Raw genomic sequence first — 14,899 nt, 5'->3', positions numbered from 1 at the left:
GTTAAAAGAATAAAAAGAAGTCACATACTGGGAGAAATGTATGTGGCAAAGGACTTGTATCTAGAATATGTAAAGAATTGTCAAAACCCAACAATAAGAATATGAAAGAATCCAATTTAAAAATGGGCAAAAGATTTGAAAAGACACTTCACCAAAGAAAACATACAAACAGAAACAAGCATATGAAAAGACACTCAACATGTTTATTCATTAGGTAAATGCAAAATAAAACCACACTATGATACTACAATACCTATTGGTATGGCTAAAATAAATAAGTAAACTAAACTAACAACATCAAGTGCTGGTCAGGATGAGGAACAACTGGAACTTACTGAAATTGCTGGTAGGAATACAAAATAGTTCAGATACTTGGAAAACAGTCTGGCATTTTCTTATAAATAATTACCATATGGACCAGTAATTTTACTCCTAACTATATACTCAAGAGAAATAAAAGCTTACATCAACAAAAAGACTCTCAATAAATGTTTACGGTAGTTTTATTCTTAATCAGCAAAAATTTGAATCAGCCCAAAGGTTCTTCAGCTGTAAATGAATAAACAAAATGTTGTACATTCATACAGTGGAATACTACTCAGCAATAAAAAGCTATAAACTATCCATATACACAGCAACATGAATGAACATCAGATGCATTGTGCTAAGTGAAAGAAGCCAGATTCAAATGCTTATATACTGTATAAATCCATGTATGACATTCTGGAAAAGGTAAAACAGAGACAGAGAACAAGGGTTTGGGGTGGGGAAAAAAGGCTGACTACCAGGGGCTACACAATAGGATTTGGGCAGAGGGGTGATGGAAGTGTATTGTATCTTGATTTTGGTGAGAGTTACACATCTCTATGCATTTTTCAAAACTTAGAACTGTACACCAAAAAAGCAAATTTTAGTGTATGTAAATTTAAAATTATACATTAAACATTTAAAAAATAATGTTCTATTACCAGGAAAACAAATAAACCACAAATAGATTAATAGAGAGTAGAGAAAGATTTATCAGACAAATACTAACCAAAATAAAGCTGGTGTATCTATATTAATAGCAGGCAAAATAATTTTTAGGTAACTTGCTCCAAGACATACAGCTCAACAGGGGAGATCCAACTTTTAATCCTACCTTTCTTGCTATAAAATTTATGCTCCTTTCAATACATTTTAATGACTCACATTCTAGTTATCAGGACTTGGGAAATTTATTTAAAAGAAAAATTTGAGACAATTCATCACAAGCACACAAATTTTATCATAAAATAACTGTAATTTTCATGTTTTGAAAAAACAAGACAAAAATCAGTAAATATTCTCATCCTCATTAATTATGGAAAATGTTTACTTAATTAATATGGGTAAAACTGTTTCGTTTAACTTAGAGATTCTTTTCCTTGTTTTCATTTAAGAACAATAGAAATCGTTCATTATTCTCATCAAAAATTTCAAAATTTTTACCAGAATTATTTCTAAAAAGAAATAAATATAAGCATTTAGTACTGAAGAATCCCTGTGGCTGAGATAAACGATCAGAAGAACCTGCCTACACTTAAATGAAATACTTGGAGGAAAACTAGGAAAAAATTAGCTACATAACATATCACTGTGAGAGCGAATGTGCAGGTATCCCTCGAAATGCTCATTGATCACCATGCTCCATACGGGAAGCTAAAGGTAAATGATCATAGTAAATATTAAGTGATTCTTCCACTGACAAAATTAGGATGCTTTGTCTTCAGAAAAGTTAACGTGAAAAGTCAAGCAAAACAGCAATTAAAGTTTCAAGCAAGTCCCCAAATCCCAAGAAACTAGCCTAGTACTGTTCCCTTCTGGGAATTTCTTCAATTAAAATACAACAACTACCCATCCTTAGAATGTGACAAAATGCGAGCAATGACCTCTTAGACCATGGAATCAGGTTGTGAAATCTCTGTTTTGGAGGAATGAGTGTGTTTAAAGGCCAAAACCATGGAAACCACGTAGAAAATGTACATCCTCATCCTAGCATTCTACTTTGTTTAGTAAATGCAAATTTGGTTTCTTTTACTCACTTTCTACTTCATTTGAAAGTAAAGATGAATTTAGTATACCACTCCCTTTATATGTGGTCTAATATTACTTAGTAAGAAAGTCTAAGAAGTAAATTTCCATAAAAATCTAGAATTGGGCATGTGAATTAAATGAAAATCTCAAGGGAAATAGACTGCATTATCTGAGTCTCGTTAGTTAACCTTTCCCTGGCCTGTTCCTTAGCTGTCTCCCATTTCCCTCTTACTTTCTTTCTAAAATATGTGAGGATTTCTATTTTCCATGGACAGGGCATGTAACACCATGCATTAACCAAGACCTGAGGAGAACATCCATAAATCAAGAAATGGACTTTACTTCTTGCACAACCCAGCCTTTGGCAAAAGAGTTCTCAGGATACTCGGGCTCAACTGACATAAGTCACCTGAACCACTGAATGAGATATAGTAAAAAGAACTTAGTAGGGGTGTACAAATCATTTTATCTATAGAGACAGGTAGACAGATGATAGATAGATAGATAGATGAACAGAAAACTAAAGTCTAATCAGAGTGGGATGCAATTAATCATACATGAATGAAAAAAAAATAACTCAGAGGATGAATGGAAATAATCCAGTTATGATTAATGACACATCCAAATGCCAAAGGATGGACATAGGCACAGGTCATATGCCCAAGACGAAAACCAAGCTTGGTTGAAAGTGGAGAATTGTGATTCTTGAACAATTTTATTTTCAGATAACATGCTTCTTCCTGCTTATGCAAGGAATCTTCAAAAAATTCATGGAAAATGTGTATTATAAAAAAACAATGCATGGATTGCAAAATTTTTTTGCACCAAAATAAACTTGTACTGACTTGTTATAACATGCCCAAACAGGATCTAGTTTAAGGCACTAAGAAGGACAAGATGTCAGTTCAAAAAGTGCCCCTATCATAGCAACATGAATTCTGCTAAAAGTGGAGCAAGAACAAACATCAAATTGATAACAAAGCATGGGTGGAAGAACTGTGAAATCACTGATGCTTTATGGAAAGTTTATGGGGGCAATGTCCCAAAGAAATCAGCAGTTTACAAGTGAATAACTTGTTTTAAGAAGGGACCAGATGATGATGATGTTGAAGATGAAAGCCTGCAGCAGCAGACCAGAGACATCTCAACTGGTTCAGCTTACACAATTCTGACTGAAAAATTACAGTTCAGCAAAATTTCTGCTCCACAGGTGCCAGAACTGTTGTTCCCAGATCGGCTGCAGACAGGGGCAGAGCTTTCAATGGAAATTTTAAACAAGCGGGATCAAGATCCTGAAGCATCTCTTTGAAGAACTATAACAGGAGATGAAACACGGCTTTATCAGTACAATCCTGAAGACAAAGCACAATCAAAACAATAGCTACCAAGAGGTGGAAGTGGTCCAGTAAAAGCAAAAACGAACCAGTCAAGAGCAAAGGTCATGGCAACAGTTTTTGAGCGGATGCTCAAGGCATTTTTCTTGACTTTCTGGAGAACCAAAGAATGATAACCTCTGTTCATTATGAGAGTGTGGGGAGGAAGCTGAAGCTTTACCAGAAAAACACCCAAGAAATCTTCACCAGAGAGTCTTTCTCCACCATGACACTGCTCCTGCTCATTCCTCTCATCAAATAAGGGCAATTTTATGAGTGTTTCAATGGGGAACTATTAGGCATACAGTCCTGCTTTAGTTCCTTCTGACTTCTTTTTTTCCTAATCTTAAAAAACCTTTAAAGGGCACTCATTTTTCTTCAGTTAATAGTTTACAAAAGACTGCATTGCCATGGTTAAATTCCCAGGACCCTCAGCTCTTAACGGATAGATTAAATGGCTGGTATCATTGCTTACAAAAGTGGCTTGAACTTGATAGAGCTTATGTTAAGAAATAAAGTTCATATTTTTTATTGTTATCTTTTAATTCCACTTTTCCACAAACTTTTTGAAGTCCCCTCACATTCTCTGGTCCATTAAAAAATCAAAACATATCATAATGACATAATCTTGCATACAGAAATCCCAAAAAATCCACACACTTAAAAAACTATTAGAGCTAATAAATCAGTTCAGCAAGGTTGTAGGATATAAGATCAATACACAAAAGTCAGTTGCATTTCTATATACTAGCAGTGAGAAAAATGTGAAAATGAAATTTAAAAAGTTACATTCACAATAGCATCAAAAAACTAAAGTATGTAGAAATAAGTTGAACACACAATCACAATGATACATTGAACTTTCAAAAGGTGAGAACAGAACTGAGGTTACCAGAGGTGGGAATGGGGCAGGGGAAGGAAGGGGAAAGGGAGGAATTGGTAAAGAACCATGAAAAACAACTACACTGTATAATGATGAGTATAACTATCTTGATTTGATCATCACATATTGCACACAGGTATTGATATTCAAGTCTGTACCCCATAGATATGTCCAATAAACTATGTTTCAATTAAAAAAAGGAAAGAAAGTAATTTAGCAAGAGAAATGCTAGACATGTAACTTGAAAAACTACAAAACATTATTGAAAGATATTAAGAATAGCTAAATAAATGGAAAGACATACCATGTTCATGAATGGAAAACTTAATCCTGTTAAGATGGCAATATTCCCCAAATCAATGTATAGACTCTATGCAACCCATACCTAAATTCCAACTATGTTTTTGGCAGAAATTGAGAAACTGACCCAAAGATTCATATGGAAATGCAAATCAAAACCACACTGAGATACCTTCTCACCCCAGTTAGGATGGCTAATACCCAAAAAAACTGAATGATAAATGCTGGTGTGGTTGCAGAGAAAAAGGAACTCTCATACACTGTTGGTGGGACTGCAAAATGGTGCAGCCTCTATGAAAATGGTATGGAGGTTCCTCAAACAATTGCAGATAGATCTACCATATGACCCAGCTATCCCACTGTTGGGAATATACCCAGAGGAATGGAGATCATCAAGTCGAAGGTATACCTGTTCCCCAGTGTTCATCACAGCACTATTTACAAGAGCTAAGAGTTGGAACCAACCCAAATGTCCATCCTCAGAAGAGTGGATATGGAAAATGTGGTACATCTACACAATGGAATACTACTCAGCTATAAAAAAGAATGAAATACTGCCGTTTGCAACAACATGGATGAGCCTAGAGAAAATTATATTAAGTGAAATGTCAGGCACAGAAAGAGAAATATCACATGTTCTCACTTATTTGTGGGAGCTAAAAATAAATAAATAAATACAGAATTAAACTGGGGCGGGGGAGAAGACACAACAATCACAATTCCTTGAAGTTGTTATGACAAGTGAACAGATATGAGGTTGTTGGGAGGAAGGGGTGAGAGGGAGGGGGGAGGGAGGTTTCAGTAATGGACCACAATAATCAACCACAGTGTATATTGATAAAATAAAATAAAAATTTTTTTTAAAAAAGAAAGAAATGCAAGGACCCCAACTAGCCAAAGCAATCATCAAAAAGAAGAACAAAGTTGGAGGACTCACACTTTCTGATTTCAAAAAATGACTCAAGCCTGATTGCTATAAAGCCACAGAAATCAAGACAGTGTGATAATGGAATAAGGGTGGACATACAACTCAGTGGAATAGAATTGAAAGTCCCAAAATAAATCCATACATCTATGGTCAATTGATTTTTGACAAGGGTGCTGAGACAATTAAATGGGAAAAGAATAGTTTTTACAAATAATGGTTCTGGGACTACTGGATGTCTACATGCAAAAAAATGAATTTGGACCTCTATTTCACACCACATATAAAATAAGTCAAAATAGATTAAAGACCGAAATGTAAAAGCTAAAACCATAAACTCTCAGGAGACTACATAGGGTTTAATCTTCGTGCCCTTAGATTATGCCCTTAGGTAACAGTTTTGAAGATATGACACCTAAAAGTACAAGAAACCAAAGAAAAAATAGATAAATTGGACTTCATCAACATTAAAAACTTTTGTGAGCCAAAGGACACTATTAAGAAAGTGAAAAGACAACCCATAGAATGGGAGAAAATTTGCAAATCATTTATGTGATCAAGGTCTATTATTCCGAAGCTATTAAAAACTCTTAACACTCAAGAATAAAATGATAAGTAACCGGATTTTAAAATGAGCAAGGGATTCGAACACACCTTTATCCAAAGAAGATATAGAAACGGTGAATAAGCACATGAAAAGATACTCAAAATTATTAGACATTACATAAATGCAAATCAAAACCATAATAAGATACAACTTCACACCCAATAGATAGTTATAACTAAAGAGACAGACAAAATAAAAATTGTTGACAAGGATGAGGAGAAATTGGAAACCTCATACATTGCTGGTGGGCATATAAAATGGTGAAACCTCTGGAAAAATCAGTTTGGCAGTTACTCAGAATTAAACACAGAGCTACCATATGACCCAGCGATTCTTCCGATAGGTATATACACAAGAAAACTGAAACATATATTCACACAAAAATTTATAAATAAATGTTCATAGCAGCATTATTCATAATAGCCAAACACTGGAAACAACCAAAATGTTCATCAGCTGATAAATGGATAAACAAAATGTGATACACTTCAATAATGGAATGTTATTTAGCCATCAAAAGGAATAAAATACTTATACATGCTACAACATGTATGAAACTTGAAAACATGCAAAATGAAAGAAGCTATATGCAAAAAGCCACTTTTTTATGATTTCATTTACATAAAATCTTCAGAATAGGCAAATCTCTAGAGATAGAAGATAAATCACTGGTTGCCAAGGGCTGAGGGGAGGAGGAAATGGGGAGTGACTGCTGAGGTGTATAGGACTTCTCTTACAGGTAATGAATATGTTCTAGAATTAGACAGTAGTGATGCTTGCACAACTTTGTGCATATACTAAAAACCACTGAATTATTCACTTTAAAATAGTGGACTTTAGGGTATGTGAATTATAGCTCAATAAAAAAAGTCAACACATGCCACAGGTGTTCCTGAAGGGATTTGTTTTAGCAGCAATATGCTACATCAGATTAAATCATTCATGTAATATGGCCAAAAGTATTCCAATTAAAGCCAATTGTGATATAAAAACAAACAAAACTAGATATGAATCTTGACTCTGCCATTTATCAGCTTCAGGACAAATAACATATTCTTTAGGCTCAGTCTCCTCATCTATAAAATAAGAATAATAATACCTATTTTCAGGGTCATTATGAAGATTGGCTAGTCTATCTACATGCCACTAGCAGAGAGTCTGACTAGCCAATCTTCATAATGACCCTGAAAGTAGGTATTATTGTTCTTATTTTACAGAACAGGAAATGGCAACTCTAAATTATTAGCAGACTTCCAAATCAAATTGGCTAGTAAATTGGATTCTGATCTTAGTATTAAATTTAACCAATCTAGTAGCTTTTTTCTCTACCAAACATTCCAATTTTTCCTTCTGTCCAAAAATTAACTGAAAGTCTGACTGGTACCCCTAGACTCCTAATAACATAGTCTTTGCCTTTCAGGATGATTCTCTCTTAGATCCCCTTTGAGCTGATCCTCACTGACCTGCACTTCACTCCCATAAGATTTAAAAACCGTCACCCAGAAATTCACCATTGTCCTTAGACACACTGTTTAGAAAACCTCTGATGACAGTGACTGGTTGGTTAAGCTATACATCAGAACTTTCTAGTCTCTGTCCAATCCTGGCTGAAAAGATTTTGGGATGTTTAGGTAGGTCCTGCCACGTTTGGAATGCTGTTTATGGGCCAGAACAAAAGAGGAGGAATTTTTTTCAGGTGACATAGCAAAATGCAGGCAAGAGAGAGCTGAGGTTTGTGCATCAAGCAGACCACTCTCAAGTACCAAGATTAGGGGAGCAGAGGAGTCTAAAAGAGGATTACAGAGCAAAGTGCTTAAAGCTAGACAGGAATGAGACAAGAGTGAAAGCAGATAAGAAAGGAAGAGGGGCTGTCCTGGGGGATGTCCTTGAGTTACTGTGGTGTGTGTGCAGTTTGGCCATCTTTATCTAAGGTACAAGTGAGCTGGCTTAGCTTAAAGACCCAGAAGCAAGGGAGTCACTATAGGCAGCTGTAGAAACTTAAGATCCTTAGTTTCCAAAGTTAACTGGCTACATTTTCTGATTCTAAGGGAGCTCCAGGGTGGACTGAGAGGGCCAAAAATCTGCCTCCTATCAAGTACCGGGATGAAGAAGAGCTAAAATCAAACATCCTGATCATCTTCCTTCTGGGTCCTATTGTTACTTATTAGAAGCTGCCTCAGTTTGAAAGAATGAACTCTGCAATATCTAGTATTAAAGGCTGTGGAATCTATTTTTATTCAATCAATCACTCAACAAAACAACTTTAGCAGATGCAAAGCTAGTCCTGGCCATGCTAATCTCAGTTAAGACCAAAAGAGTTTTTGGGGTTTTTTTTTTCCCTGAGCAACCTGCTAGAAACAATATGGACTTGCATATTCTTGATTCAACTCCCTCAAAAGATAGACATGACACACCTTAATGCTAAAATTCTCCTTATCCAAGCACAAGTCAATGTTAGTTGCCTGGATTTAACTTGACAGTCTTTTGAATTATATCTAGGCAATGCATCCTCCAGTGATTTATAAACATTTTAAAGCAGAGAACACTTTACAAATAAGACCTTACAAGGAATCACAAAACAGAAGAAAATGGAGATACTCTAATTGAAATAAGGTGGAGGGCTCCAAAGACCCATCTACTTTACTCGGCCTCTTCCAGATGTGTCCCCTCTTCCCCTACACACCCTAATGTGCACCCTAACACACAAAGAATAACGCCAAGATACCTTCAATCACGCATGGGGCTTTCCTGAACCCAGTATGGAAGCCAAATTAGCTGACGCAATAATTTCATGAGCTAGGAATACATGAAATGATAATAATTTGATTAAATCTTCATCAGTAGAAGAAAGACCTATTCTGAGAAGATTGTTTCTCTATGATCTATACCCATAGGAATAGCCATATTGATCAATGGGGAAAACATCTGGCCAAACTTGTGTAGAGTTACAATTTAATTCTCCTAAATAAAATTCCAAAAGGAAACATTCTCATACTTGTACCCTAGAGACCAGCACTGTTGATCATTTTCCTGGTGGTAATAAAGGCATTGATGTCACACATGCATGTGAAAAAATGGAATTAAATGTTTAAAATGTGGAAAATAATTGCATTTTGTTGGTTATATCTATCTCTGAGATGGACTTTGGAGAATCAAAAGTGATCATTTTATAGGATTCACTCAAACTACTTTCTTCCTTAACAGTTGCTTGCAAATAATTTGATTGCATGAAGACTGAAAAGTAGAGGTGGGGAAAGGAAAGCTTTAGGAAACTTTAAATGGATTAACATAAACAACCTTCCAAGGTTTAAGGCATTGACTATTCTGACCATCCTCTGGTGGAGGTTCTACACCGGCTGTAAAAAAACAAGTCTAAGTTTGAAAACCCTAAACTTCTGTGTGAGAGTGTAAAGGATGGGCCACTGCAATCTTGGTTATTAAAGATTATTTGGATAACACTGGGGGTGGGGTGGAGAGAAAGCCTAGCAGAAAAAGGACATATTGATTAGAGGAAGCTACTTAGACACGTATTTAATTTAACTCCTTTCACCAACAAGTGGTTTTAAAAATTGACTACAATATTTATACTACTCAATTCAAGATGTATTGTAGGATATGTTAAGAAATATCTGTTTTTGAATGGGAAGCTGTAGGTTAAGCCACAAACCCAATAACAACTATAGATTGTAGAATGCAACTGTTAATGGCACAGGTGAGAGTAAGCAGCAGATGGGCTACTTCTTCAGCCATTGTAGCCTTGGGACATTTCTCCCATAATTTGCCAACCTTATCCCATAATAAACAGCACATCCAACTAGTCATCTACAGCTGAGGGTCTCTCCTGAGGAAGGAATTTTGCTAACAGAGCATTCAATTTTTTTGAGTCCTCTTTTGAATGAGAACTACAAAACTCTTCAGGTAGTTAAGTAAATGTACGAAGTGTTCTATGTCAGCTTCCTCCTCAATAAATTGTCAGTCTGAGCCTGTGAATGTACTGCTGTAAGAAACTTGAAGCTCAACCATCCTATTGACCATTGCAGCACTATATCTAAGAAGAGCAACTACGTCCACTGCTTTTCCTTTCCACAGTATTTACGGATTAAGGATAATGATAGTTTATATTCATAGCATCATCTACGTGCCAAGCACTATCCGAGCATATAACATGCATTAACTTACTTAATCCTCATGACAACCCAGTGGGGTAGTCCTTATAATATCCCTCATATGGAAGTAATTTCCTGTTCTGCAGATGAGGAAGGTTAAAGGTCAAATAACTTGTTCTTGGTTACACTGCTAGTAAGCAGAAGAACCTGAATAAAACCCAGTGTTTCTGAGTTCATAGCCAGACTCCCAACCCGCTGAAGAAATTCTCCGACGGTCAGACTATACAAGGGTACTTCAAAAAGTTTATGGAAAGTTTTTGTTGTTGTTTTTGTTTGTTTGTTTGTTTGTTTGGGGCGGCTGGCCAGTACAGGGACCAAACCCTGGACCTTGGTGTTATCGGCATCATGCTCTAACCAACTGAGCTAATTGGCCAGCCCTACATAAAGATTTGTACTATCTTTTAATTCTATTTTTCCATGAGCTTTTAGAAGTACACTCGTATATTATTTCAGTCAAGGATTAGTTGTAAAAACCAGAATCTATTCTGTCCAGTTGAAGCCCTCTGGCTATTTGCAGCCATCACTGGGAGGGCTGAATAAACAAATTCTAAAATATTTTCCAGGAACAATTCCCAAAACAACACTGCAGAATTGGTCACCACAGGATCTACTACCTCTTCTCAGGTCAGCAATCTACCATTCTAGAACCACATCAGAAACCTGCCTCTACTGTGGTCACCTTCAGAGCCACATCACACCTGCTGCAATTCACATCTACAAAATGGACGCCCCATTCTCTGCCTCTCACAAGGCTGGTCACTGAACACTGGAGCCTCTGCAGAGGTCACACAGACAACCACCATGCCGGCAGTGCTTCTGACAAAGTGCAGCTTCCACACACTTCTGCCTTCCGAATCCTGCACAAATGCATCTGTTATGATGAACCTAAATCAAATTCAGGTCCCTGTCCAAGAGGGGATGTAAGAATTGTGTTTTAGTTTTCCAGTGACTGCAATACAGTAAGAACACAAAAGAAGGAGGGTAGAATAGACGTTGAGGTCTAATCCCACTACTGTCACTACAATTCCAAAGATTTGGATGTCCTGCCGAGGTCTAGGGGACTCTTGATTAGTGTTTAAAATTTGTATGTCTGGGAAAAGATTCTGGAGTTTTTCAAAGAGATTCTCAAAGGGGTTCATGACCCAAAACCATATCAGACTCGCTTTAATATATCTTTAATATAATACCATCTTGAGAATTAGATCAGCATTGTGGGAGAAGGTAAAATATAATGGTTAAGGACATGAGCTTCCAAGTACAGCTAACTGAATTCCAATTCTGGATCAGTTACTTAGTAGATGTTTGACCCTTAGCATGTTACATAACCTCTTTGTGTCTCAGTTTCCCCTTCTCTAACATGTGGAGAATAGTACCAATCTTATAAGGGTGTTCAGAGATTAAGTGAAATAATATGCCTAATGTCCTTTGAAGAATGCCTAGCACTTGGGAAAAGCTAAGTGTTAGCTGTTGTTACCGGAATAACGGTTAGACAAGACAAATTTTACTCATAAGAGGTTATAAAACAGAGTTGCATTCTAGCCCCCGACTTTTACATTTATTTCCAAACAATTTCACAGAGCTTTTAGAATTGAGTACTTGATATCCTGTGACAGCAAAACACCCATCTTTACGGTGATGACCTGGTTCTGCTTAAAGAATAAATTAATCTAGTGGTCAATTACCACCAGGAAGAACAGCTCAAACACAATTAACAGCTCAAAACCAAACTTATCATTTTTGGAAAATGTTCTTCAGGACCCAAATGGATATTTTTAAAGTACTTAAAATGCTAACTCTTTAATGTTTTCAGGGGAGTACATTCACAGTTACCTCATCCTGGCAAATCCACTCAGATACAGTTTTACTCAATCAAATATTACACACCAGTCTTATCATCTGGGTGAAGTGAATGATTGATAACTCCTGCTTGCAAAAAACCTTACAGTCCATGACCCTATCTCCCATGCTTAACGGAGCAGGACTTCAGGACTTCCATGGAATTAGGCTCAATCATTTGTGCAAATCAAACAAATTTTACAAAGAAAAGCCCCAGCCCTACTGGCAAGTGCTCTTGCAGGCTGCCGCTGGACAGCAGAAACAACACTCAGTCTTGGCAAAACTGTAAATCTCAAACCCTTTAATTCTAACAATACATCAACTTCCCCAGTGTCTCAAATGTATGTGCCAATCAACTGCAAGGAAAACCTACATTTCAGCTATTCATCAGTAACTTCCGTGCAAAATTGTTTGATGCATGACTCCAATCAGAAGCCTGGCTGACACCAGATTGTAACATATTAGGAAGAATGGTCATGACCAGAGTCAGCAAGCACTTAGGAAAATAGGTATTCTAATATACTGCTAATGGGAGGAATTGATACACCTTTTCTGAGACTGACATGGAAATATCTAACAAAATCTTTCAAAAGTGAATACTCTACTGACTGACCAATTCCACTTCTAAGAATTTATCCCAAAGAAATAATCTGACAATTGCATAAATCAGATGTACAAGGATGTTCACTGAATAACAGTTTATAATACAAACAATGAGAAAAAACTCAATGTTCTCAACACAAAACTGGTTAAAATAATTATGGCATGGCCTTACAATGGAATTCCATGCAGTCATTAGAAGGAAAATTTAGATGTATTTAAATTTGGGGATGGAAAGATATCTGTGATGTAAATTTCAAAAATGAGGTACATAGTATGATTCATTTATGTGTATATCACTTTTATTTGAGGACAGTCCAAGATTTATACTGAGATTCATGCATTCAGATTCATACAGAATCTCTAAGTTCTTTCTTTATATCTTGTACCCATGTAAGAATAGGCAAACTCAAATGCCTTTTGAAGACAGTCAGGCAAAGTAAATAAGTGAAATAGAGTATGAGGCAACAGGGAGGGGAGGTAACCATGATTACTAGAGAGCGCATGCCCAGTCTAAAGGCATTCAAACACAAAAACAGTTCAAAACACCCAAAATACATATGCAGACTGAATTGGAACAGTAAGCTGCCAGTAAGAGCATTTATGATATAAACCTACACACACTGAGTACATTGCTATAAATCTCTCACGCTGCTGCAACTGAACATCACCCTCTCCCCATCTCCTAGAATTTGTTTAAGGGATATTTATAAAAAAGATCATTTTTTCATATTTGTAAAATGATCTATCTAGAATTTAATATAAGAAAAAGTTTATCTCTCCTGTAAATGTGTTGCTTTCTTCCTTAACAGAATGAAAGCAATGTATTTAATTGGCTTTCCCTTTTTATTTGTTGGTCCAGAAAACTCAGAAAATTCCCTTAGTCTATGTTTTCTGTTAAAACTGTCTTTTCCCTTTCATCACTTAGTTCTTATTCACTTGCTTTAATAGATATAGCATATGTATGCATTATTATTATGTTAGAGTGTATGTATACATCACTTGAAATACTTTTGAGATTCAGATTGGACAAAGGCAAGTAGAACTGAATTAATATACTGAAAAAAAATAATACTAACACTAACTTACCATAAAATAATTGTAATGACTTGCACAAATTCTTTATATACTTTGGTATTATTTCTACTTATTGGTCAACTTTTTTAACTATAAAATATAGACTGCAAATGTAATATGGCGAATTTAGCAGCTGACACAGAAAAGAACCCAGGAAAATGACAGGTGAAAAAAAGCTGAAGAGGGTAGAAAGTGGAATGAAAAAATTGTGCCATAATTGCATGGTAGAATATGTGTATACGACAACCATTGTACCTAAAATAAAACAACCGGCATCTTCCTTAGGAAGAATGTACTGTGAACTGGGGACTCAGCACACACCCTGTGAGTATATGTGCAGTGCCCAGGCTGCAGCCCCTACAGGTCCCGTGCCTGCCTTCCCGCACCCCAGGCGTCACCCCTGCCTCTAGCTGCTGCTTCACCATCTACCCACCATTAACTTCTTTCTCAAAAAGTGGAAATGAGAATATAAATATTCCTCAAACTTGAAGTTTGGGAACTAAGATGTTTATTAAAAATTAAATATTGATGGTAGGTAATTATCAAAATGAAATGTGCTAAGATGAGTAATATTAAAGTTAATTATTAAATATTTTAAATGGCATTTTATTTTTACATTTATAAGAAATTCCAAGGATCAATGAAATGCTGGGAAATGCTTTAAAGAAGGCTTTTGTATAAATTCTAGGCATGTGCTGAATCAAAAGTGCAAATTTGATGGTAAAAAGCTAAGCAATATTCTGCCCAACCAGATGTACATGTAACAAAGAACATTAACCAGCTTCTTGTTTTTATTATCTAGTGAAATAAACTTCAACTTAAAGAAGTAAAAACCAAATATGCCAGTGTATCCTAGTTATTTATAATAATATATACTATTTAACTATGTATCAAACTCTCATTAAATAAAGTAAAACAAAACATCTTAGAAATTAATTTAATAAGACAGGAGCCAAATAATAAATCTCCTTCCCTTTTACTCAGATTAATTTGAACACTTAATTTAGTGATCAAAAAACTTTGAAAGTAAAAGTTGGATGAGAAAGCGATGTTACACCAATACCTTTCAGTATGCAG

The 14,899-nt window shown here is 35.9% G+C and overlaps 1 protein-coding gene across 5 annotated transcripts in view; it reads right to left on the bottom strand.

The window, feature by feature from the left end:
• ATG10 (autophagy related 10) overlaps positions 1-14,899 on the bottom strand; it is a 292,867-nt gene that overhangs the window by 90,777 nt on the left and 187,191 nt on the right. The gene's annotated exons all lie outside the window — the stretch shown is intronic.

The sequence above is a fragment of the Cynocephalus volans genome, chromosome 2 (genome assembly GCF_027409185.1).
Source record: "Cynocephalus volans isolate mCynVol1 chromosome 2, mCynVol1.pri, whole genome shotgun sequence".
Lineage (NCBI taxonomy): Eukaryota > Metazoa > Chordata > Mammalia > Dermoptera > Cynocephalidae > Cynocephalus > Cynocephalus volans.
Note: the sequence above shows the minus strand (reverse complement) of the source record. Positions and strands in the feature narration are given on the sequence as shown.